Source organism: Lactuca virosa, chromosome 5, assembly GCF_052849685.1.
Source record: "Lactuca virosa cultivar CGN04683 chromosome 5, Lactuca_virosa_CGN04683_v6, whole genome shotgun sequence".
Taxonomy (NCBI): domain Eukaryota; kingdom Viridiplantae; phylum Streptophyta; class Magnoliopsida; order Asterales; family Asteraceae; genus Lactuca; species Lactuca virosa.
This window is the reverse complement of record NC_136430.1, coordinates 436,919,609-436,946,917: the sequence shown is the minus strand read 5'-3', so window position 1 is coordinate 436,946,917 and position 27,309 is coordinate 436,919,609. Positions and strand designations below refer to the sequence as shown.

The following is a 27,309-nucleotide window of genomic DNA, read 5'->3' as shown; positions in this document are numbered from 1 at the left end:
GAACTGCAGTAGCAATTTCTTCTACCTTGGACCTGCAACGAGTTGCAACACATGAACGAGGATGAGTAAGGTGGTGAGCCGTTCTGAAAAGTGAAAGTGTTCCCAAAAGATAGAAACAAGGGTATTTTTGTCCTTTTAGATTTATTTTTTATATATAATGATTATAAATTATTGAAAATAATTATAAAAAATATTTAAATATATTAAAAAAAATAATTTGGATAAATATGATATTTTAAAAGCTTATCAAGGATATATATGATAATTAGATTTTAAGTTGGACAAATATGATATTTTGATGTTTAGTATATATGAAATTCTCTCATATATATATATATATATATATATATATATATATATATATATATATATATATATATATTTCAAGTCCCCTTATAAACAGTTCATCGGCTGTGGCTTGATTTTGGAGCCAATCACATTTTGTCCCTCCCTGCCTCCACCACCTCTATCACTCAATCTTCTACTAAAGCCATAGATATCATTCACCGTCTCCCTCCCTCGACTGTCTCCACCATTTTATCCCCACTTTCTCGAAGGTCACTAAGGAAATAATCGATTAAGGGCCGCTTATGTCTCCACCGATTCCCAGTCTTCTCTAACTTCATTAGGGCTTACTGTAATGTTTGATGCTTTTGGAAGAAGGCTTATTGAAGATAAAATCATGCTTTAAGTCTGACACCCTAAAATCCTAAAATCATTGAGGTATTACACATTCGTTCCATTAGGGCTCCACTGATGTCCTCTTGCTTCAAATCTTCTCCCAACTTCCACTCGACATTCACAAATTATAATTTTGGCGGGGAGGTTGTCACCCTCAAAGATCTTCCGGTGAAGTCGCCGCTATCGTCAAGTCCAAGTTCTACGATATGAAAAATGAACATCGACAATTATCATTTCTGTCTCTGTTAAAGATGTTTTGGGTTCTCGAATTCTATAAAACACTTCCATTTTATTGGTTCTTTGTCTTCTCTGTTTACTAACAGTTCCTTCTCTCACTCAATTTGTTATTTTTTTATATCTGATTCCCTGTTTCCTTGTTAATTCTTTCAATTTATTTGGGAAAATATGTGTCTTTGAGTTATCAGGTTTAAATAATTTGGGTTTTTGGGATTTTTACTGTTCACCAACTAGCTCTGTATTGGAATTCTGATTGGAATGTGTAGATTGTTAAAACTGATACATCATGGACACATGGAACTGCTGATAAGAATAGATCTATCAAATAACTTCTAGGATTGCTTATGATACTTTCATTTACCATAGACTATAGTTGGATAGATTTTGAAATCATAAGCATGTGAATATACCCTTTCAGTTTGGATTGTTATGTATGCTCAATTAGAGTTTGATCTTCAACTAACTATAACTATCACATAATTTATTAACTTCATTTAATGATTTGGGAGTCCATTTTATAATGAAAGGTACTCTATAGATCATATTCCCATTTGACATTTTCCAAGATAACAAGAATATTAAGGCTTCATTTTATGATGTTCGATGGTTAATACCACCATTTATAATAACGTAGGAGTAATCACATGTATATATGGAATATATCTTACACTTTATTTTTCAAATTCTTTGTTGGCTTTTGTGGCTTGTGTCAAAGCTCATAACTAAGGCACTAGATGCACAGGAAAACGACAACAACAGACAGAGTTACTTCCTATTTAAAAAACTGATGACAATCTCCTTCTTTCTGGTAAATTCTCAACCAAACTCACCTTTTGAATTTATCTAATTCTTCAAGTTTAGTTTCTAATGAAAAATTTCTGGGATTTTTTAGACCATTTTGAAAATTACCTCCTTTTCGTATGCATATATCATGACTTGGGAGATAATTACTCCCTTTTTATTGAAAATTTTAACCAAATATGAACTAACAAACAACTACAATGGTTGTCAATCTGTGTATGACCATCAATTCTTCTCAAATAATATATCTCCAAAATTGTCCCTCCCCTGTCTTCATTCAAAAAATTAGTAAGTAAGTAAGGATGATTGTTATTGTTAGTTATAGTTAAAGGTTAATCACTAATGAAAATCTATGCATATAATAAAGATTATACAAGTAAAGGCCACAAATATTTATGGGATGCTTCGAATGTTCAATAATATATGTATTTTTGTCATCTTCATTTGTAAAGAATTTTAATGGTAGTTGCAGCTACAGATAATGGAGGTAGCAATGGGCCATTCTGCATTGATAGTTTAATGTTGAACTCGAAGAAATAAGAGAATTAGGATATGGAACATATGAAACAATATGGAAGATGGCGTGGATCAAATGTCGCTATTAAAAGAATCAACAAAATATGCTTTGTTGGGAGATCATCTAAGGAAGAACGGCCGGTGGGACATCTATTCATAATTACTATTTTGCCCTTATAGTGGTTGCATTTTTTTCTACTTATCTCCTATAAATACTCATCGACTTCTAATTGTCTAGACGACTAATTTTTGGAGAAAAGCACGGATCCTTTCAAATCCTCATCATCCAAACGTGGTTGCATTTTATGGAGGTATGCCAGTGGAGCTGGTGAAACTTTAGCTACTGTTACTGAATCTATGGAAATGGATCACTTAGACATGTCCTAATAGAAAAAAGAGGTAAAAAAAATCATTTTTATTCCCCATGAATATTTGGTTACCTTTTGTTTCTTAATTGGGATGAATTTTTTTTATCTCATTTAAGGTCACTTGGTCGTCGTTAAAAAGCTCATAATATGGACGCAACTTTTGGGATGGAATATTTGCATTCCAAAAACATTGTTACTTTTGATCTAAACAATTTGTTGCTTAATATGTGTGATCCACAACGACATGTTTGTAAGGTAATTAAAACAACCATAGTTAAAATTTAAATTTTTTTTTTTACTTTTTAATATGAATTCATAATTAATAATGGCCTCAAACAGCGTAACCTCAATCTTTTCTTGGACCAGAGGGCTGGCCCATACGTTTTTTTTTTTTTTTTTGTGACAAAAGAGTGTTATATTTTCAGAGCAAAATTGGATAACAATTATAAGCGTCTTGAGTTCACTGAAAACTTGAAGCTGAATGTATTGGAATTGTTGAATCTCGGAAGATGCCAAAGGATATTGCACTCACTCTTCATGGATACAGGTATGTGACTTTTGGTTTTATTGTAAATTTCGGGGTTGTTGACATAAAAGTCCCTAAGTTTTTCAGGTTTGTACGGTTTTGTCCTCCAACAATTTTAGGTGTGTTTATGCTTAATATTTAGAAAAAAAAAATCATATCTGCCATTTAGCCAGTCAAAGACATGTTAGTAGGTCACCCACACCTGTTAGCCGGTCACCCCAACTGCTCATCACACTATCATCATATTCTCTACACAAACACACATGGTTTCATAACCGTAACACAAACATACACACATTCAAGCAAAAAATCAGAACTCAAATAAGATTTTTGCAACTTTTCATAACTCAAACAAGATTTCAGAACAACTCAAGATTTCAGAACAAACTCAAACAAGGATATGATTTCAGATTCAAAACAAAAGAACCTGGTGTGCATCGATTTCAGATTGAAAATTTGGGTTTGTTTTTGAAAAACACATACACACACATTCAAAGAACTTAGATTTTCTGGGTTTGTTCTTGAAAAACACATACACACACATTCAAAGAACTCAAATTTCAAACATGATTTTTGGAAACAACATTTCAGATATGATTGTCTTCTCCGCATCAACTTATACCACTAATGTTCTTTGAAGGTTTGTATTCTAAAAAGATGAGTTTTTGAAGATGAACACAAATCTAGGCTTTTTAAGATGAACACATAGTGTGTGTGTGTGTGTTTTTCTTGTTGACCGATGGGTCGAGATTCAAAGACCCACCCCTTATTGCCCCTTATTTTTTAATCGATTTCATGTAGGCTCTTCAAAAAAGAATATGATTTCTGGCATGTATGATGAATCGATTAGCGAGACGATGGAGAAGATGATGAACAGTAAAATGAGTTTAGGGTTTTCGATTTAGCTTTTTCTTCCCTTTCTTTTTTCTGATGAAGATGATGGTGGGAGGTTGAAGATGATGAACAGTAAGAGGGTTCTTGTTACCTGGAAATCAGTAGATAATGTGCTAAATGGCACATATGACAAAAACACCTAAAATAATAGACATAAACACACCTAAAATCGTTGCAGGGACAAAACCATACAAAACTGAAAAACTTAAGGACTTTAATGTCAATAACCCTAAATTTCGTGTATAAGAATGGGGAATTTGAAAGGGGCAAAAAAGTAATTTCACTTATTTGTATTTTGAATGGTGTTCAGGCTGAGTAGGGAACTATTTGCAACATAGAGTTCACATTTCTGCCCTTAATCTGCATGTTGAAGCTCAAGCAACAAGTTATACTTGATAAAGCCATAACATATTTATAGCATTGTTGCTACAACAGGTACGGTTTTTAAAATAAATAGAAAGAGATGAAAGTAGCATGATATAATAAACAAATGAACCAAATTATGCTACTAAATCTTACATTTATCAGTAAAGCAATTGATTTAAATGTTTATATACATTAAATTTGCAACTCATAAGTTCCATAAAAAAAGTTCATAAACTGATTGCAACTTTTGAAATTTCTAAATTTAGATAATAATGGATTTCTTTCAATATACTATGACATTATTATTGATACATTGTACATTCATTGGAATCCATTGATGGGACATCTTTGGTTGGATTTTTCATTACATTTACAATTATTTATTTATTTGATACCTGGAGATTTCTTGAACTCACTTTTGATTTAACTATTTAACCAAGGATAATTTAACTTACAAGTATAGTGTCAGATTATGGTATGGTTATGGTGGAAGATGTGAAGAGAATAGTTGATTCCACAAAGAGAATGAGAGTGCAAATATCTCGGAAATACAAATACTTTAATGGGCTTTCATTTCCTCTTAAACAATTGTTAAAAGTTGCAAGGAGGCAGAGGATTGGACTTTTCTTCTTGACAAATGGAATGTCAAATAGGGAAACCAACAAGACATGCTACAACCACATGTATTTTTTTTTTTTTACAACTGATATGATTTCCATTTTGAAAATACTACTATAACAATTATTATGTTGTGTTTTCAGGAACAAGTCAATCTCTTGGACAATAGACTGGCACTTTGCATCAATTAAGTTTATATTAAATGACCATTTTCCTTTATCCCACTAATGATGCTAGGTCCAGTAAGATATGTACTATGACGTTCACCACCACAATGTTATCATGGAGTGTGCTTGAATTTGGTGGGTTGATGAAAGGCGTGTTGGGGAATGAAAAATAAGCAATTCGTTGGGCTACCGATCATATACTCAAAGCTATTACAATCAAATGTTATATATGTTCAGGTACATACTTATACACATACTTGATTATTTCCAGTGCTATGTTTTGTTTTGTTTTGTTTTCTATGTGTTCAAAGTCTTTGTTTGTAAAACAATGAAATGAAGGTGGGTGACGTAACAAAGGATCATGCATGTTGGGAGAGAGCTGAAGACATGGACACTCCTACAACAATGATCAAGATTGATAGAAATACCCTTGGTATAGAGGTGGCAACTAAAACAAATGGTGTAATTGCGTCTGCCTTTTTTGGTTTTCAGAAAATCTTACTGGACTTACTCTGAGCTCCTACTCAATAGGGCAATTAGTGTACGTACATACAAATTCTTATATTCTTTAAGATATTGTTCCAAATTTTAAGCCTATATGTTCATGTGACAACATCATGTGTTTGAGTTTTTGAGTTTGATGATAAGTATAGAGGATCCTACTGCAATGAGCTGAAGAAATACATTTGTGGATAAGAGATTGTTGTTGCTTACTATCACTGCATCTTTTGATGATATGGTTTATCAATAACTTTATCGTAGTTAACTTTTTTCACAATCTACTATAATAAATGAAGATAATTTTGTCATATGTCAATCTCTAATAAGTTTTGACACTTGTCATTTTGTGAAATTTTTTAAATAAATAATATCTACATGTTAATTTATGGTTTTTTTCAACTTTTAAAATTAAAAAGCCACATAATACTTATATTTATATATGTAAAGTATCAAATACAATAAATATTATATTAAATTGCAATTAATATGTTTCTTCATTTCTTATTTCAAAATTTTATTTTAAAATTACTTATTATTACACTTTGATATTCTATTTTTTAATCAACCCGTGTAATACACGGGTTTTATACCTAGTACACTAATATTAATGTACAATTTTTATGTGATTATTTGAAATATTAATATGTACATTATATGTTTGTAAAAAAAACCTGTACCACGGCGTATCCCGGGGGCTTACCTCCTAGTTAACATTTAAATAATTGTATAATTATTTAAAATTTAGCAAAAAAAATAAAAATTTAGATTAAATAACCATTAAAATCACATGTGATATTTAATGGACTTCGATTACGCTTATAGACTGCTATTTCATCACGGTCCGGGACCATTAACCCAGAGTATTTAAGGTTTGAAATATATAATCTTCATTTTACACAAGTGAAATTGTTCAGGTGGTTAATGCGTAATCTTATTCACTAAACACATGTACAATCTTATTTGAGGAGAGGTAATCACATATGAGATTGAGGAAATTGTAGATTGGAAAGAAGAGATGAAACCGCATGTGGGATAGAGAAAAAGAAACCGTAGGTAAGACAGAGGAAATCATAAATGGTTACATGTCATCAACAATTTTATCATGCCAAAATGAATATATATATATATATATATATATATATATATATATATATATATATATATATATATATATATATATATATATGCTTAGGTTATTTTGTTTTTACTAACTATTGTGTGTTAGAATGCACAGATCTGGACCAACGGGTGGAATTAATCAATGGACATGATTTGAGAGTGTATGATATTACAATGGGATAGCATGTACCATATAATCACATAAATTTTAGCAAAATGGTATTTTGGACAATTAACTACAATTATAAAAGGAAATTTTCGGATTTTTAGGGATAATTAATTCTCCTAAATTTAAAAATCTGAATTTTTTAAATTAATTCAATTTTACTTCTAACGTAATTTGTAAACATAACGATTTTATTCTATCAGAATATTTTTTTTGTTAGAATGATGTTTTTTCAGAATTTTATTCTATTAGAATATTATTGAAGAATAACAAAATTCTTAAATCCGAGGTTGAAAAATAACAACATTCTAATATATTCTTATACATCTGAACTTAAATACAAATTATACATATTCTTACAGACTAAGAGTCTTATACATTTTAATATAATTATACATATTCTAAAAGAATATCAACAAAAAATGAATAACATTCTTAAAAAATAACAACATTCTTAAAATGTGAGTATGATCAAACTTTATTCACTCCTCAAATTATTCCTTTTAGGTCTTCAACACATTCTTTCAGCCATTCCTATCACAAATACAACAAAAACTAATAATGGTTAAAAACATGTTACTTGTAATTAACTATCACTTTATATATTCTGCTAGAATACATAGAATATGAGAGAATACATAGAATATATTTTGGCAGAACACATAGATTTTATTCTGACAGAATACATAGAATACATTCAAAAGTATCGTATTTACTGCTAATATAATTTTAGATTCCAAATACACAATAACGAGGGACAATAAAAATTGAAATTTAAAATCACAAATTGAACCAAAATAATACACAAACAAATTAATTACCTTTTTAAACAATTTTCTAGAACAAGATGAGTAGCTTTCACAAATCTATGTTGGCATATGATATCAAACCTTTACTATGTTGGTATATGAAATCAAACAAAATTAATTCACTGTGTTGGCATATGAAATCAACCCCATCAGTATATACACAATATGGTATGAATTAGTGATGTAAACAGATCTAAGTTGTGAGAAGAATGAAATTTGAACCCTAGACTTACCTGCACTCGCTGGCGAAAATCTTAGCATTCTTTTGTCGATTATTCTACCAGAATATAACATTCTTTGTTGAATATTCTAACAGAATAATATACTTGTTGCATAATATTCTCAAGGAATGAATCATCTGTCTTTCGGTCAATTATCAAAGTTCCATGCCTCGAATTTCATCGTAGTAGAGAGAGTATGGACTTTTGTATCCCATAATCTACAAACTGGATATATCTTGTCGCTACGATTATCAAAATTTTTGGAATAAAACATAAATAATGGTTAGGAAATTGTTCAATACTTCTATTGGAAAGATTATAAATGTTTGATGATATGTCAACAAAAATAATTGAAGCTGTAATTAAGATACTGAAAAAAAAAATTATGTGTCATATCATGGAGTTGAATCCTTAATAAAAAAATTCACAAATAACAACCAAAATCATCCCAACATAAAACATTCTTAAAGAATCATTAACTAAAAGCACAATTACAATGTAAAATTCTAACAGAATGTGTATATGATATAGAATGTATATATTCTTGAACCCAACAAACATCTTTTGGTTCCTAAATTGTATGAACAACACTTTCAGTTGTATGTTATGGAATATTAAGATTCTTGAATACTAGAGTGCAATAATATACATATACAATGAAAACAACTAAATCTAAAGAAAATCGATGTGGAGTGATTGTTTTTGTTACCTTTGACTTTGGAGACAAACTTTGTAGGTTCATATTTTCATCGAAGACATCATGTATCTTCAGATTTATCAGCTTCTTGAACTCCCTCTTTCCTAAAACTTATGTTTTTTTTAATACATCAAGCCAATCTTGTTTCATTTATATGGTTCAAGTCTCCATCTTGTGTTCTTTTTTCCTGTTGATAAGACCAAAGCCAAAATTCACCATTACCAAATTACATATCAAAATTTTGCTAAAAAGAGTATAAGAATATGATTACCTGTGATTAGAAGTATAGAGGAAGTCTGTATGATGTTTGCAACTCAAAGATATATATAAGAACATGTTTACTTGTATAGAATAGTGGCAATTCAAAAATAGGAAGTAATTACCGTGTGTTTAGCATTCAAATCAGATTTCATAAGCAAATTAAATCATCATGTTTATGTAATAACTAATCATAAGCAAAGTCAAAATAAAGAAAATAAACTCCTCATTAGACCAACACAAGACTAGATTAAAAAAACTACATTGGCTAATTTTCAAATTGGTATAAATACTTATCAGTAGACATCATGTTTATGGAATAACTAATGATAAGCAAAGTCAAAATAGAGAAATATAAAGATCTCATTAGGCCAACACCAGACCAGATTAACAAAACTACATATTCTAATTTCCAAATGGGTATAAATACTTATCAATAGACATCATGTGCAAATGAATGGATGAAATATTTGATTCAAGCATTTTAACAAACAGTTAGCGGGCAATAATCAAATGTCTTCTGCATTTTAGAAATGACAGTAAAAAGAATGGGTCTTGCACTGGGAGTCTTTGGAGCTGTTCTAAACACTAAAAAATGAAAATAACTAATTAAGGAACTGTCTAAATCTGCTTAAGATCAACAACTAACACCAGGACCATCTCGTTGGAACAGTCTGTGTCACCGGCCTCCATGGTGGTGTCGACTGTTTTGGTGGTTTTTCAAGTGAATTTTGATCAGATGAGGAAAAGAACTACCTGAGGTCGATGGAGAGGCAAGGAAAAAGTGAATGGGAGTTGTTTGGGAGTTAGATAAATTGAAGGCAGGGAGGAGAAATGGTGAGGGCCACTGCTCCTTCTTCTTCGGTGAACTGTGCCGACAGGGCCTGCTTAGGATCGGGGGTTTCTTCAATTGGCCATGGCACTGATTGGGTCAGTTTGTCATCAAAAATAGAAGGAAGAATAGAGGTTGGGTTGGAGATGGCAACAACTTCGGTTGATGTTGGGCTCTTTTCTGGTGATCAGGAGGAACAAAATGGTGAGAGAGTTTAAGGAGATGAAAAGAGGCGGAGGTATGTCGATGGAATGAACAGAGGGGTGATTGGTAGGGTTTTAAATTGATTTCCCTTATTTAAAAGGGGTATTAAATGTTTTCAATTATTACTAAAATTAAATAAGTAAATATTACTATTATACCCCCAAAACAATTTATTAATTATTTAATATTTCCTGAATTTTGATTGGTCCTAAGAGGCACACAATAGTTGTTAGAAACATTTGAACCTAACTCTCTCTCTCTCTCTCTCTCTCTCTCTCTATATATATATATATATATATATATATATATATATATATATATATATATATATATATATATATATATATATATATATATATGACTGAGTTATTGTGAGAACTAGAAAAACGTGAGAACTTACGAACTAGGCATCAATAGTTGAAAACTACACATCAACAATCATATGGATTGCGGACGCATATGAATCAACAGTCATATGGACTGTGGACGCAGATATGCATGCATGCATCAGCAGTCATATGGATTGCGAACGCAGATATGCATGCATGCATCAGCAGTGCATATATATGAACATTAAAAAAAATCAAATCTTTTTTGAGCCTAGATATGGCTTAGAACCTGCATTTCATTAATAGTTGTGATTTTGGTGTTGAAAAATGATGTATGGGTTAAGAGTTCTCAAGTTCTCACAGATCGTTTGGTTCTCAAAAGAATTTGTGTGTATATATATATATATATATATATATATATATATATATATATAAGCTTAGGTTATTGTATTCTAACTAATTATTGTGTGGATGTAGGAATGATTGTGGGCCAATCATTTTACTTATTTTAAGAAATTGATTAATACATATTATTGAATTAAATATAATTGAAAAATACATCAATTGAAATACAAGGGTATTTTAATCAATTAATATAGATTTAATAATGGAGAATTGCATATTTTAAGGGATCATAGATTCTATTAATTTTAAAAATCCGATTTTACGAATTATAATTCTTTTAATTCGGACATTCTGACAGAATATGTTTATGAGTATATTCAAAAATAAAAATATTCTTGAACTATAAAATAATAAAAAAATTCTTGAACCTATTTCTTGATCATGACTTTAAAAACTTTTTGTAGAATAACAAATTCTTGAACCATCAATTGAAGAATAAAAACAAAAATTACATTAATTCTTATAGAATACTGGTAACAATTGCTAAGAATTACATTTATTGTTAAAGAATAAAACTAAAAAAAAACTTTCAAATCGGAAAAAAAACATCAAAATCTAACAAAGACGTAATACATTCTAAAAGAATAATGTTGCTAAGAATCACTTTCAATTTTGTGGTCCGTTCTTCAAGCATCAACTTCTGTGAAAACAAATCCAATTGTAGTTTAGAATCCAATAATGCATTAGCAAATGAAAAATAAAAAACTAAATTCCTTTGAAAAAATATACGGACTTATGAATTGCACAAAAACCAATAACCAAGAAGTGTAGAACATGCATAAATCAATGAGAAAATATCCATATTCCATTCCAACAGAATTGGAATTAATGATTCCATTCCGGTAGAATTGGAATTCAATATTCAATTACCATATGCATTCTGTTGGAAAAATACCCAAGTAAAAAATGCATAAATAGTAAATACAAAGGAAATCTCTTGTGCTTGAGGGAACCAGACCTAATTAGGTCAAGAAAGAGTCAAAAATATACAATGGAGTTCCTAACATGATTAGGTTGGGGCAACCATCAGGTCTAATAATTTCAGCCAAAATCGATGGACTATAAACAAGTTGCATTCCATACAGCACAACTTAGCATAAGGTAAAGAAAGGTTTGGGAGTTTAAATGTGCAAACCTATGTATCAAGAAGTATGATCCTTTCAAAAGTGATTCTAGGTTCAATACCAACTGTACAATGCTTAGCCATGGCCTTGTTTTCCATGGATTCTATCTAACAAGGAGGCAACATCCCTACCCCCAATGATAACAGAAGAAGATGAATCAATATTAATTGAAGTCGCAAATGCAAGTGTATATACAGATGAAGAAAGGAATGAATGCTAGGCTACTAGGAGAAGTTGCATCAAAGCCATAAATCTCAATCACGATAGTAGACTTGCCAACCCCCGGCGGACCAATCACTCCGATCACCGTAAAATCGGTATTGTCCGTCAAAAACTGCAACCAAAACGAGTTCAATATACGACATACAGATGGGTTAAGTTGACAAAAGGCTAGCAACTTACCGGAAGGAAGCGATCAGTGTGGAAATCCCAGGAGTTGGATAACAGATTTAGAAAGCCAACGGAGGGAAGGCAGGAGTGGAGTGACGATGAAGCGTCATCGGGACCACCGTCGCCTCCACCGCCACCAGGTCCGCGGTTGTACTTGGCGGCAGTGACTAGAGCTGGCTTGGATAATAAGATCTTGGGGGCTTGATGAGAGGAAGCAGACGATGAGGCGTTTGAATTTGAGGAACCGCTTCCTTCACCGATTGTTACCATTTCCGGCAGACTCCTCACTGTGTATAATTGCTGAACAGAAGGGGGATTTTCAAGCGTACATACCTATTTATCCGGAGAAAGCAGGAGCCCTCACCCAAGCTCTCCATCACCGACTTTCAGCATCAAAAAGAGAAAGAGATAGAGAGAGAGAAAGAGAGAAAGATAGAGAAAGAGATAGAGCGACGGTGAGGTGTGGGTTGTTCAGGCACAGATGACGGTGGGGGCTGGTGGAACATGGCCGATGGTTTCTTTTGCCAAAGATTGAAGGGTACGCTCAATGCTAGGGCATGGTTGAAGAAGATTATGGATTAATTAAATACTTATTTAGTTACCAAAATTAAATAATAGGTAAGATTACATATTTACCCTTATTTAGGTTTGTGAAATAATTGGTCCATATTGATTCCTACATCCACATAATAAATTCTTAGAATACCTGAACCTACCTCTCTATCTCTCTCTCTCTCTCTCTCTCTCTCTATATATATATATATATATATATATATATATATATATATATATATATATATATATATATATAGAAAGAGAGAGAGAGAGAGAGAGGGAGAGAGAGAGGGATAGAGTAAATTACACGAATGGTCTCTATGGTTTGGGATAATTTGCACGTTTGGTCCCTAACTAATTTTTTTAACTCGGAAAGTCCCTACTGTTTGTTTTTGTTGCGCGCTAGGTCCATGTCTTACCTAAAATGACTATTTTGCTCTTAATTAATTAATTTATTTGAATAAACACACCCCCAAACCCCACTTCCACCTCACATTACTTTACCTTACCTACCCACCTTATTTAAATAAATTTAAAAATCAAGGGCAAAATAGTCTTTTTAGGTAAGATAGGGAGAAAGCTCGCAACAAAAACATATTGTAGGGACTTTTCGAGTTTAAAAACTAAGTTAGGGGCCAAACATGCAAATTACCCCAAACCATAGGGACCATTCGTGTAATTTATATATATATATATATATATATATATATATATATATATATATATATATATATATATATATATATATATATATATAAATTACACCATTCATCCCCCGTTTATGTGTCAAGATGCACGTTTAGTTTTATTTTTAAAATTAACCCATACCATCCCTGAGTTTGTTTTTTCTTGCACGCTTAGTCCATATTGACATGAAATGACTATTTTACTCTTAATAATTTCTTTTTTTCATTTCCTTTTATTTCTTTATCAGATTTAAATTAAAAAGAATAGAAATGAAAAAAATATATATCCATTCCTCCTCTTCTATTTCCCCCAAATGCAGATTTTCCACATATTACCCACTACCACCTTGCACCTCCAACACTTCCGACACCACCACCTATCACTGCCAGCTCCTCATGTAGAAGTCTAAAGAGACTCTCATTTTGTTAATACTCATAAACAAGAATCTTTTTTTTGTTTTAAAGAGTAATAAGCAAGAACTGATTGTTAGATTAGGGCGTCTAGTGTCTTAACTAAATTGGTATAATTGGTTGATAAATAATTATCATTTTTGGGTTGTCTTCATAACCAGGAAATGGATTGGATTGATAATAAGAGAGAGATAATTAATTTATTAATATATTATTGGATTAATATATTAATTAGAAATGGAAGTAATTAATTAAGAATTTATCAAAGTTAATTTAATTAATTGTTCTGGATTAATTAAAATTAATTGATGAGTCTAAGGGTTAGAGAGCAATTGTTCAAAAGTTGAACAATGAACCGTTTTAGAATCTCCGTAGGAGAGGACAATTCTAGAAGTCCCTTCTAGGGCTTTTGGAACATAGATATATTTTTGATTTATAACATAGATTAACCAATTAAAACCTTTATCTCAAAAACCTTTGAGTAACATTTGTTTGGTTGAAACCATACATTATCATAGTTGAATTAGAAAACTGAGGAAACGAATATCTTTGATGCGTGTGTACATTCCCACCAAGCTCTTCTCACGAACAACCTGCAAAACATTTAATCCACACCTATAAGTATAAAGCTCAGTGAGTTCCCCAATATACCATATATTTTACTATACATACAATGCATCCACATAAATTAAGTCCTTGGCCCCATCATCGAACAAAATCCTCTTATCCATATACATATACCATATATAATGGACCCAAACCAACTATACATAACGGGCCCATCCCAACCATACATAATGAGCCCGACCCACACTCCATTGCTAGGGGCTACATCATGGTCTTTCGTACAATTGTCAATGGTCAAATCCTGGTCTTTCATACATTACATAAAGTCATATGTAATATGGCACGACATGGGGTGCCGGTTTCAGTGGTTTCAGACAGGGATGTCCGGTTTACTTCCAGGTTTTGGAAGAGGTTTCACGAGGAGTTGGGTACTCGATTGCATTTCAGCACGACTTTCTACCTGCAGACTGATGGCCAGAGTGAGCGGACTATCCAGACCATGGAGGATATGCTTCGGACATGTGTATTGGATTTTGGTAGGAGTTGGGATACGTATCTCCCTTTGGCGGAGTTTTTCGTATAACAACAGTTATCACGTCAACATTGCTCGACCTCCATTTGAGATGCTCTATGGGAGGAAGTGTAGGACCCCGATATGTTTGGGTGAGGTCGGTTAACGAGTCATGTGGAGTACTGAAGTAGTACTCAAGACTAGGGATGTGAGTGGGTCCAAACCCGGACCCGGAAAACTCAGGAACCGGTTAACGGGATTTTGTAGGACCGGAAACCGGACCGGTATATAGGAACCGATTCTGGATAAGGTACCGGGTAAAGTGGGTCTAGAACCGGAAAACCCAGACACATTAAAGTGGTTCGGGTGGAACCGGGTAAAGTGGGTCTAGAACCGGAAAACCCGGGAAATCTAGAATTTTTCGGTAATTACTTAGTGGTTGAACTTTGAAAATTTTCAACTTTGATATCCCAACTTCGGGGGACTATAAGTCAATGAATATGAAACAAAAAATGACAAAATTATAGTCTAAAATCATATACGATCTATAAACTACACGTTGCAAAAAAAAAAACTCATTATAATCCGACTTCAAACGAATTAGATATGCATTTTAAAATTTTACAAAATATAAAAATAAAGCTGAAAAACAGAAAATACATAGCTTTGATATCCCGACTTTGGGGTACTGTAAGTCAATGAATATGAAACAAAAAATGAAAAAAATTTAGTTTAAAATCATGTACAAACTATAAACTACACGTTGCAAAAAACCTCATGATAATCTGACTTCAAACGAATTAGATATGCATTTTTAAAATTTCACAAAATATAAAAATAAAGCTGAAAAACAGAAAATTCACAGCTTTGATATCCCGACTTTGGGGTACTGTAAGTCAATGAATATGAAACGAAAAATGACAAAATTATAGTCTAAAATCATGTACAAACTCTAGACTGCACTTTGGGAAAAAAGCACATGATATTCCGACTTCAAACGAATTAGATGTTCATGTTTTAAAACATTTACATAATACAAAAAAAAATCTGACAAACATAAAATGTCCAGCTTTGATATTCTGACTTTGAGGGACTGTAATTCAATGAATATTAACTAAAAAATGACAAAATTATAGTCTAAAATCATGTACAAAATATAAACTACACTTTGGAAAAAATCATCATGTCAATCCGACTTCAAACGAATGAGATATGCATGTTTTAAAATTTTCGTAGAAACGGGTTCCGACGCCTAAAATCGGTTCCGGTTCCTAACACGGTTCCGGTTCTTAAACCCGGTCTACCCGTACCCGAATGACCCAAATCCCGGATTATCCGGAACTCGGATAAAGCCATTCTTTAAACCCGGGACCCGGACTAGTTCTACATATTCTGGTTCTAACGGTTTTGGTCGGATTCCGGTTTCGGTTCTGGTTTCTGGTTCTAAATCTCATCCCTACTAAAGACTATCGAGTTGATTCAGCAGGTTTAGGGTAGGCTTCAGATAGCACAGATTCGACAGAAGAGCTATGCCGACAAGCGTCGATCAAATCTAAAGTTCCAGGTTGGGGATATGGTTCTCCTGAAGGTGTCACCTTGGAAATGAGTCGTCTGATTCAGGAAGAGGGGCGAGTTGGGCCCCAGATACATCAGTCCTTTTAGGGTTTTGTCCTGGGTGGGCCAGTTTGTTTATCGCTTGGAACTCCCCGAGGAGCTTAGTCAGATCCATAGCATGTTTCACATCTCTCAGCTACGGAAATGTTTGGTTGATGATTCCGCGGTGGTTCCATTGGGGGATATTCAGGTAGATGATCGCCTGAATTATATTGAGAGACCGATTTCCATCCTTTACAAGAAGACGTAAACCTTGAGGAACAAGTTTGTGGAGTTAGTGAAGGTGCAGTGGCAACACCGAAAGGGGTCTGAATGGACATAGGAGCATGAGGATGAGATGAGGGAGCATTGCCCTGAGTTATTTGCGGTAGCAGACTTCGAGGTCGAAGTCTGATTCAAGTGAGTGAGAATTGTAACATTTGCAATTTTAGGTATATTCCTTTTAAGCCCTTCATTTAAAATCCTTGCAAAATTGGTCCCTAGCCGAGTACGATGGGCGTACTGGCTCGTTGGTTTGGTCGCGGGGCGTACGTGGGAGTATGTTGGGCGTGCGCTCATCAGGGGAAAACCCTAATTTTTAGGGTTTGTGCCCTATATAAACACCTTAAGTTGTTTCTAGACTCTCTCTTATGACCAGCCTCCACCTCTCCAAACCCTAAGAACGAAACCCTAATTGCCCTTTGAGTGTTTTGACCTTAGAAGTGAACTATGAGGGTGTTTTTGTTGATTTTGTAGGAAGAGGAACTCTTGGATATTAGTGTGGCTAGAGCTTATTGATCCAAAATCATCATCAAGTTGGAAAGCTATTTGAGGTATAAAGCTCTTAACTTGATGATTCGTTTTGTTAGATCTAGTTAGGGTTTGTTTTTGTGCTTTTTATGGTCCTTTAAGCCTTGCATGAGAGTATGAATTACTTCAGAAAATAAGGATGATAGATCTTAGCATTTTTGAGGTCCTTTGTTCATAAAAATGCAACCTTTATGAGTTATAGTGGACCATGCATGAGTTAGGGTTCTTAATCTGGATTTTATTGAGTATTGGGTCCTATTAAGCCATGTAAAGGAGTAAAGTTGCCAACTTTACGTGTTAAGACATCATTTAGGATCAGATATGAGAATTAGACATAGTGGATTAACTGATTAAGCACTTGATGGTGATATGGGTTAACTTTGGAGTAAGTTGGGCATACCCAACTCGTACGCTATGCGTACTAGCCAAAGATGGCATACGCTGGGCATAAGTCTAAGTACGTCGGGCGTACTCAACAACATTGACTTTTGTTGACTTTTGGGTTTTGGGCCATATATGGACTATTAGGGTTTTGGGCCTTGTTGGGCCACTAGTTTTTATGAATTTGGGCCACTAGTTTTTATGAATTTGGGCCATTATTAGGCTTTGGGCCTTCCTGAATTTGGCCCCATAATGGGCTTTGGGTGTCATTTAGGAATATGGACTATATTGGGCTTTTGGAGTCATTGGGTTGGGCCTTGGTTTTGGGAAAAGTAAGGAAAGGTTAAAATGGTCATTCACCCTAGGTATTGGACAAGTGATCTAGATTCCTAGTTAAGGTTTATGGCTCGATTAATAATTAGGATCTTTATTTGATTGACTAGCGCGGGGATTTTCCGATTTAGCAACCCGATCATTTGTTTGACTGTCAGCAGACTGAGGTGAGTTTGCTTACTATACTGTAGGACACTAGGATATGTATGTGCTTGTAGTATTTATGACTCATGTTATATGTGTTGCATGCTTGTGTGCATGTTTTTTATATGTATGTGGGGTGAAATAGACCTGGGGTGAAATAGACCCGGTACGACCTTGTGTTGACACATGAGTTGAAATAGACTTAGGGGTGAAATAGACCCGGTACGGTTCACATGAGTTGAAATAGACTCGGGATGAAATAGACCCAGGGGTGAAATAGACCCGACATAACTTTAAGCGGGCAGATATGTATGGTATGCGGTATTTTGGGGAACTCACTAAGCTTTGTTCTTACAGTTTTCAGTTTATATTTCAGGTACTTCCGGATCGAAGGGGAATGGCTCGGGATGATCGCATCGCACACACCATATTGTTCCATATTTTGTTGACTTGATGTATTTGTATGATTATTGACATACTCTGATTTTCTTTTATGGGTTATTGAACACGTTTTGGATGTTGGTTTTATTATTATAAAAATAAAAATTTTTGGTCTTAAATTTTGGGACGTTACATATTATCTTTTAAAAATGGAAAAAAAATTACTATGGTTTTTGGGACGTTACAGTTCCATTGAGGAAAAAAAAAGGTTGAGAACAAGGGAATGAATATGGGTCATTCATTTCGAATCTGCCGCTTAAGTGCTCCAGCGTACCGGGCCGACATAACAGATCATATATATATATATATATATATATATATATATATATATATATATATATATATATATATATATATATATATATATATATATATATATATATCTTAATAAGCATTTAGCCTCAAATGGTGAATTTTAAGAGATACAACCCTTAAAGCATCATATACAACTTTATGCATTTCAGAAAAATCAGATCTTATCCTGTCTATTATTGAAAAAGTCAACATAAGTGCATAATTATCCTTATTTTTGGGGCTTTTGACTAAGTCCCCTTGTAATCCATATGTTGAATATTGCCTGTCTTCCCTACATTTATGTTGATCGAGTCTATAAGACTATAACCATCCAGTACACCAATGCTTCCCATCCTCTATCTGTGAAACTCTAAACTGTCGATCAACACCGCAACCTCATCTTGCGTCACTACCAGTCTCATTTTTCTCTCCATCAATCAACAAAACCCTCATATTTAAACAAAAAGCACACAGATCACTCCCTTCTTCGTCTACCTCTCTCCTTATAACCCTCACCAAATACATACACATCTCCATCTCCATCTCGATCTACATCTCTCTTCTTTAGCTCATAAGACTTCAACCAAATTCAATCTTTTTGTGTTGTTGCCGCCATCTTACATCCACCACAGCTCACTGTTGCCTCCCCCACCTTCCACAATAGACATCGTCACTGAGGTTCTCCCCCTTCTCCGCTTCAATTTTTGAATGAAAATAATACCCTACATGCTTCGCGATCGAAAAGTGCCCATTTGAAATCACAAATGAATTTTTGGAGAGCAAGAGGCTGCGAAGGGAAGAAGGAAACAAGAGAGGGTAATGCTTATTTTTTTCATTTTTTCTGATTTCTTTTGTTTTGTATGTTATTTATGTTCACAATCTTGGTTTTGAAAGTTAGGGTGTCTGATGCTGCTAAGGTTTAATGATAGTGATTTTCAATTTGGTCACCAATCGATCCCACACCTGAAGTGTGTTCATGTTTAATATATTTAAGTATTTGATATGTATTGTGTTTTTCTTTTCTAATTTCACATGTTATTGAAGACACGACATGAATTGGAGTCTAATCCTAGGTATCGTCTCTCTCCCTTAACGTCTATATATAGTTTAGTTGTTGGTCTGTGTTCTTCCATGGTGATTTAGGGGGGGAAAGGTATCCATAGGAAAAGGGTATTTGTTACAATTATATATTCTTTATTCAATATGATGATTAATTTTCTTCTTATATTTTTCTATTTAAAAATGTTGCAGAGACAAGAGAGAAATCAGAAGTAAATCAAAATGTTGATGACATTTTTATTTTCAATTATATTGGTTTCCATGTGAGCTTTTTTTTCATTTTCTTCTTAATTTTTTTATATTTTCTTATAAAAATGTTGAATAAATCTGAGATTATTGATGTTCTCCAAGGACCGGCCAGAACCACAAATCGATTGAAGAGAAAGGGTGAAAAAACCTAGATTTTTATGCCTTTTACTTTCTTCCATGTTTCACGCTTTCAGGAAATGCTTCGAATCCATTGAGTTCAAACATCACAAGATGATGCAAATTAAGTTCTTTTCCCTATCTACATGATTTTTTGTTTTAATAATTTTTATTTTTGATGTAGATGTTATCCGACTTCATGTGTGTTTCTTGGGATGTTACCAACTTTCATAACCACCACCACGATCTAAACCACTAACAACTGTATCCACCGCCATCACCACTAGAGTTGACGGTCACCATTATGTCTAAAAATCATAGAATCCTAAACGTCATCACCAACTACATTGTCGATGCTCTTCTTTTTTAAATCCTTGGAGACCTCCGTTGTTCTTCTTACGTATGATTATAAAACCCTGAATCCTAATGAAGATGTTGTCGCCATTGACAGATCTAAACTGAGGATGAACAAAATGCTGAAGAAAGTGGGTCTAAAAACTTACCAGGTGAAAAAAAAATCATAAAACAAGATCTTTCTCATTGATAATCTGGAACAAACCACCATTGTTCCTTATTCTTGGTATTTTCGAGCTCTTACAGATTTAATTTTTTTCCCGGGTATTGCATCTCATGGTTCTCTATCTATTTTTTTTTTCTTCTTGATTTTGTTTACAAAAAAAAATCATAAAGGGGTACAAGTTTTTTGTTCATTTTACAGAGAAAGCTCGATAAAAAATTAAAAATTAAAGCCAAGATGCATATCAAAAAGAGCATTTGTCCTTTTCTAAATCTGGTGATAGCCAAAGTCAAATACATAATGAAGAAAATGATGAAAATAGACATACATGGCCCATGAAAACGGGCCAGGGTCAAGAATCGGGTTGTGGGGTTTCTTCTTTCCAAGAAAAGATTGCAACTTTGGAGTAAAAAATAACATCAAGTTTGTGTTCTTCAGTTTTGTCTATAGATTGGTACCTTAAATGGGAACCAAATTAAAGTTGGACACACATACTTTTTATAAATTATTGGTATTTGATGTGAAGATTATGAAATGCAGGAAAAAGATAAAGATTAAAAGATGGAAGACCGGGTGTAATAATATAGGTAAAGGGCAAAATGGTCTTTTTTGGTTTACTTAATAGAATATTTCATATTTTTCTTTATTATTGGATTTGTTTAATTAGAAAGAAATGTTTGCAGGAAACATGGTATGGTACAAGATTGTCAAGGGGAACACTGGCTACAATAATGGGCGGAGCTTTATTAGGGCGAGAGGGGGGTTGTGCCCCCCCCCCCCTGATTTTTTTTTGTTACAAATAGTCTCTATACTTTAATTTTATACATATTAGACAAAAAAATATAAAATTTTGGTTGTGGCCCCTCTGCTCATCGATTTTTATACATATTATATTTTCGGCCCCCCTAAATCATATATTGAAGCTTCGTCCCTGGCTACAATTACATGGTGTGATACTTTTGGAACTCTAGAGGCAGTATGTAGGTAGAATATTTGAAGGTCCAGGAAGGCTGCAAGTGTTGTTAGTGTTTAACGTGTGTTACGTGTTCTGTGTGGAAACAACCTTCAGATACATGTAGTGGTAACTAAGCTTCCGAAAGTATTATAAGTAACAAGTTGATTTTCCTTTTTCTCAATCGTTAGTCACTATTAATGTATTATAAGGAGATTCGGTTGTGGTTATAATTTAGTGCCATTAAACATAGTAATGCATGTTGTAGTGAATTTGCACAATGTTATAAGTTCAAATATATTTTCTTTAATGTCAAACATGATGATTGATAATTGAAAAGTTGAACCGAATTCTTTATTATGTAAAACATGGAATGTGATTTGAAATGCATCACAAATAGATTTGATTGTGACTGTTATTTATTTGAACAAACTTGTAAACAATATCCAAATTTTCACCATAAAAGATATCTAAGAGTTTAGATTTTGACTTGGATTTATAAAATTTTAGATTTTAACTTGATTTATAAAAAATACAGACCACAGTGAAAATCTACCAATCTTATATATATCAATGTTTAGAAAAATGAAATGCTATTATAAATATTATTAATAAAACATTATATGTATCATAAAAATATTATTATTAAAAAGTTGAACATATAATAGATAAAAAAATATTATGAGTATTTAAAAAATGATAATGGGCATTTTTAATGATATTTATTCTTTGTCAATTATTACTATTATCTTAAATTAATAACTAAAATTATGATTTTAATGTTATCCTTTTTTGTGACTTAATACAATTTGAATGGATAACTAAAGTTAATATTATTTAACAAAGACTTCATTTTTTTAAATGACTTATCTATATCACGTATAATAAAAAAAATTATTTTATTATTTTTCATTACATTCTATATTTATATATTTTTTAGTAACATATCTATTATATTTAGTATACAAAAAATGAAAATTAATATATATATATATATATATATATATATATATATATATATATATATATATATTGTTAAAGTGAATCAACATGATGGTTTTAAATATTTATAAAATCTAGCAAGAAACAAGTTAGTGACGAGGCTCGATTCTACAAACAAATAACCACAATCCACCGCGCCAACGCAAAACCACACTATCGTATTCGTCGTTTGGCGCGGGTAAACGGCTAATATATATATATATATATATATTATCTTATAAAAGAAATCTCATTATTTCTAAAAAATAGTATATAATAATATTATTTTTGTAAGACGTCCAAATATTTACGCTTAAAAGTACAACAAAATGTTAATAAAATAATATTATAATATAAATCTTACAAATGATAATGCTATACGTACAAATATTACCATCACCAACATCCTTCAGTTAGTATCCTTTTTTTAAGCGATTGAATAACGCCTCATCAGTTGAATCGGCACAATCAACAATTTAATCGGTCACACATGCGAGATACAAGTTATATAAAACATCTCCTCTCCCACCGATTAAAACCCTAAAATTCTAAATTCTCTCGATTTGTGACCAAATGCCCACCTATAGAAGATGTAGACGACGACCACCAAGCTAAACCGCCAGTGACCATCTCTCTTTCTCGATTTCCAGGTTCTTATGGTTCCTCTTTATTTTGGTTTTCAATTGATTCTATGAACTAACCGGATTTTCTTTGTGAAATTCGTTGTAGGTTTTTTTTATTTGATTAGGTGTAAAATCGTCATCATATTTGCTTATCTCAAGCTTATTCTCAAGAAAGAACATCCCCGTCTTCTACTTTTAACGACCTCGCTAAAAGAGGTAAGAGAAAGGTTTGCTTTTAAATAAACTACGTCTAATGGAGTACGGAAAGATTGTATTTTGAAATCCTATCAAATATTTTACATACAAAGTTTGATTTATGGCTGATAGGATATATAAAGATGTTATCGGTTATGTACAATTATCGTTGCTTCTCCAGACACTAAGAAGCCAGAGCAGGAAAGTAAGAACTAACAGTCTTGGCTACAAATTTGAAAGTTTACCTTTTTATTTAAATATTAGGTACTGATTTCTCTAGATCTTGAAACTAATTTTTTATGTTTGTTGTGGTTTAAATGATTTGCTGCTACTTTTTGGATTTTTCCTTCAGTCTCGCTTGTTTGTGGTCAAAATGATTTGGGACTACTGGGTTGATTCCCTTATCCAGGTTAATATTCACATGGATGACGTTTTGAACCATTTTACTTGAAAAACCTTAAGGTAATCGACCATTTTACTATAAAAATGTTATTTTATCAATGTTGTTAATTTTATGGGTTAGCCTCACTTAATAACCAACTTACATGGTTCAGCCTAAATGAGAATAATTCTTGTTCTACTCTTGAAAAAACTATGAAGACCATCAGCCTAATGATTGGGTTTGTATTTTTTTGTAGATGAGCATCGGTACCCATTGTCATGATCAGCCATAATAGGTTATGTTTGTTGTTTTTAATGTGGTGTTTTGCAGTTCTCGGCACCAATAGTTTCTTTTTTATTTTGGTATTAATTCTCTATAGTCATTTGAAGTATATTTGATTTTGACTGTTTGAGTTTTAATAGGTTCTATTTTTTTTAAGAGATGGTGTGTATTTCAAGGAAGTTACCTGTGTAGGTGTTTAGATGACAGTAGGTGGGTCTTTCAGTGAAGTGTCTAGAAGAGGCAATGACTGGGGTGCTTATATCTTCAATGACAAAACCATGCAAGAAGCAGAACAAAAAGGTATATGATATTTAGATTCATATGTTCTTTAATTCACGAGGTGATAGTACCCTGATCACTATGCAAAACTAATTGGCCACCGATCACGACCTTTCCATAAGCACAATCTATTCTCAATCTCGATACTTACTGCAAACATACAGCTAGAAAACTCTTACTCTCTGTGACACCATCATAAATATATTTTTTATGTGATATGTGATATAGTTATGTCCATTGATTAATAAATCTTGATATAAAACTAACCAATATATAGTTTTGTTGTAGAAATTGAAACTTCTAGCTTTCGATATCCCGCTCTTTGTGATATAATCAAGAAAGGCATGATCACTATTTTCTCCTTTGATCCAGTTTTCCTATTAAATACACTAACAAAGTAATTTTCTCTCTGCCATCTTGACCTCTATGTCTTCTCCAAGATCATGCATGTTTTTACATAGAAGATTTGACGCGCCTTTTCTTTGCAAACAAATCAGTTGGTTCAAACAGAGATATCTTTGATATACATGTTTTTTGATATTATTTTCGTTTGTTTTTATCTATTTTTTCGTTCAATCGCAGATTTTTTTACCCTTTCTGATATCCCATTTGTATGAGTTTTTTTTTAATTTGAGCAAATATTAAGGTTTGATGACTATTTTTTACTTTCCAATATTAAGGTCTGTAATATGGCATTCTAATTTGCATCAGATTTGAAGTGGTGTAAAAGGGTATTTGGGATTTTGAAAAAATGTTACTTTATACAACAATTGGAAGCTAATCTCTTATATTTTCACTTGTAGGTTATTGATCTAAGAAGTGGGAGGTCTTGATTCACAAAAAAGAAAAAGGTAGGAGCCTAATCTGATTTATTAGTCCGAAACTGAATATTTTAAATCGCTTTGCTGCTTCAGGTTGAGTAAAAGTCATTGGTTGTTTAGATAACTAAGTAAGAAATGATACAAAGCTACCTTTTATGATTTTTATAATCTTACAGATTTCAAACCTATTTTTCACAACTATAGTCTTTATATTAAAAAGTGTGAAAACTTCATATTATATATACTTAGACCCCAACAACTTCATGTTGTATTTTTTATAGCCTTACAAATTGAGTGATAAATGCAGGAAAAGACCTTGACAACAGAAAATTCAGTGACTATAGACAATATGAGGGCTTTCGATTCTAACATGGAGAGAATGTTGGAGAAAAGTATTTACTGGGAGAGCGGAAAAGAGTGAAAAAGTTTGACTCAGTCGATATAGAAGGTGGGGTTCAAAATAGTCTGTTCATGGGCCTTTCCCTAGGTGTTCAGATTGTTTCCTTAAGCATATGGTTGGGAGGACTCAATGTTAAGAGAAATATATGTATGGTCTTATTTTAATTTTTTGCAGGTAATAAATATATCAAAAATGAATAAAAAAAAAGGTACAAGTAAAATGTAAAATGCCATTAAACGTAATGGGGGTGTGGGTATAAGAAAAATTAGTTTCATATTTAATCAAATTAAATTGCTACTCTATGTAGGACATATTCTGTTTTTGAATTATTAGCATATATGTTCTTGTTACTTACACATCAGATGTGTAAACCAATTTCAAAGTACTTTGATTAAATATTAAACTAAAACTGTCAGTATTGCTTTGAAATTTTTTGCAAGTATACATACATACATCAGACCTATCTTGCAAAAATCATATACTCATATGATGCAAATATACAATTGTACACATGCACTAAACATGTAGACTCAGTTTTACTGTACTATAATTTTTTTTTGAGTAGTTGTATTTGTTTGTTACTTGGTGTTTTTCATTTGAAACTATTAATTTGCTCACTGTAATGGTTAATAACTTAAGTTTCAATTCATCATTTGTTATGCACTACTTGTGAAATTTTAAATATCTAAAATAACAAGACCAAATACTATTCACCACTACGATATTAAAACATTACATTATTGTTATTAAATTTAAATCAATAATTCTTACGCTATTTTGCTATATAATATTCTAATTATTTCATATTTACCATGAAAAAGATACACTTTGGCTAATAAATTTAGATATTTATGGTCATCAATATTATATTAACTGTTTTTAACTATATTAAAATATAAACTTTGAAATTATCCATTTAGATGATTTAACCATATGTAATAATAAATGGGTGTTTATGATTGGTTATTTAAAACAATTTATGTTTATTTGTAAAAGTGCTTATTAGTTTTTTCGATGTAAAAAAAAATTATAAAAATTGTTTGGATTAGCTTATCTAGTATTAAAATGTAATAAATTAATAAGTTGTTTTTTAATGTTTGATAATTTCTGATGTAAAATGACCAATAAAGGCCAAGTGTATATAGACATAGTAACAATAACGTTAATATTGTAAATTGGTTTAAATGCGTCATAAGTTGTTTCAGATAAGTTAGAATTCACTAACTTATCAAAAACTCTTTATTTGAATAGATAAATATTTTTAATTTTAGTCTATCCAAACGCTAAAAACAGTTTATCGGTAGTGTCAAACCGCAATAAACAGTAGTGCCAAACCGCAATAAACAAATAAACATATTAAATAAGCAATCCCAAAAACCCTTTAAAATGATGGCCACACCACCTTGAGAACCCATATCTTCCTAAAACTTACCGATAAAAAAGAAAATAATCGCCACCCTATGTAAAAATAAACCAATTGCCGAAACATAACAACTC

General features: G+C 32.4%; 2 long non-coding RNA genes across 4 annotated transcripts; both read left to right on the top strand.

Moving 5' to 3' along the window:
• Window positions 1–4,785: 4,785 nt before the first annotated feature.
• Window positions 4,786–5,827, top strand: LOC145111818 (uncharacterized). Its single transcript, XR_013710354.1, has 3 exons — window positions 4,786–5,072; window positions 5,151–5,411; window positions 5,514–5,827. It is a non-coding gene; the product is annotated as an uncharacterized LOC145111818 (long non-coding RNA).
• A 17,429-nt stretch (window positions 5,828–23,256) lies between these two features.
• Window positions 23,257–26,103, top strand: LOC145113684 (uncharacterized). 3 transcript variants are annotated; one of them, XR_013710832.1, is made up of 8 exons: window positions 23,257–23,480; window positions 23,560–23,669; window positions 23,781–23,912; window positions 24,001–24,110; window positions 24,287–24,325; window positions 24,453–24,612; window positions 25,395–25,442; window positions 25,720–26,103. It is a non-coding gene; the product is annotated as an uncharacterized LOC145113684 (long non-coding RNA). The 3 variants fall into 3 exon arrangements; XR_013710830.1 differs by having other exon boundaries at window positions 24,287–24,612; XR_013710831.1 differs by having other exon boundaries at window positions 23,258–23,480; window positions 23,781–23,853; window positions 24,287–24,612.
• The last annotated feature ends 1,206 nt before the right edge of the window (window positions 26,104–27,309 follow it).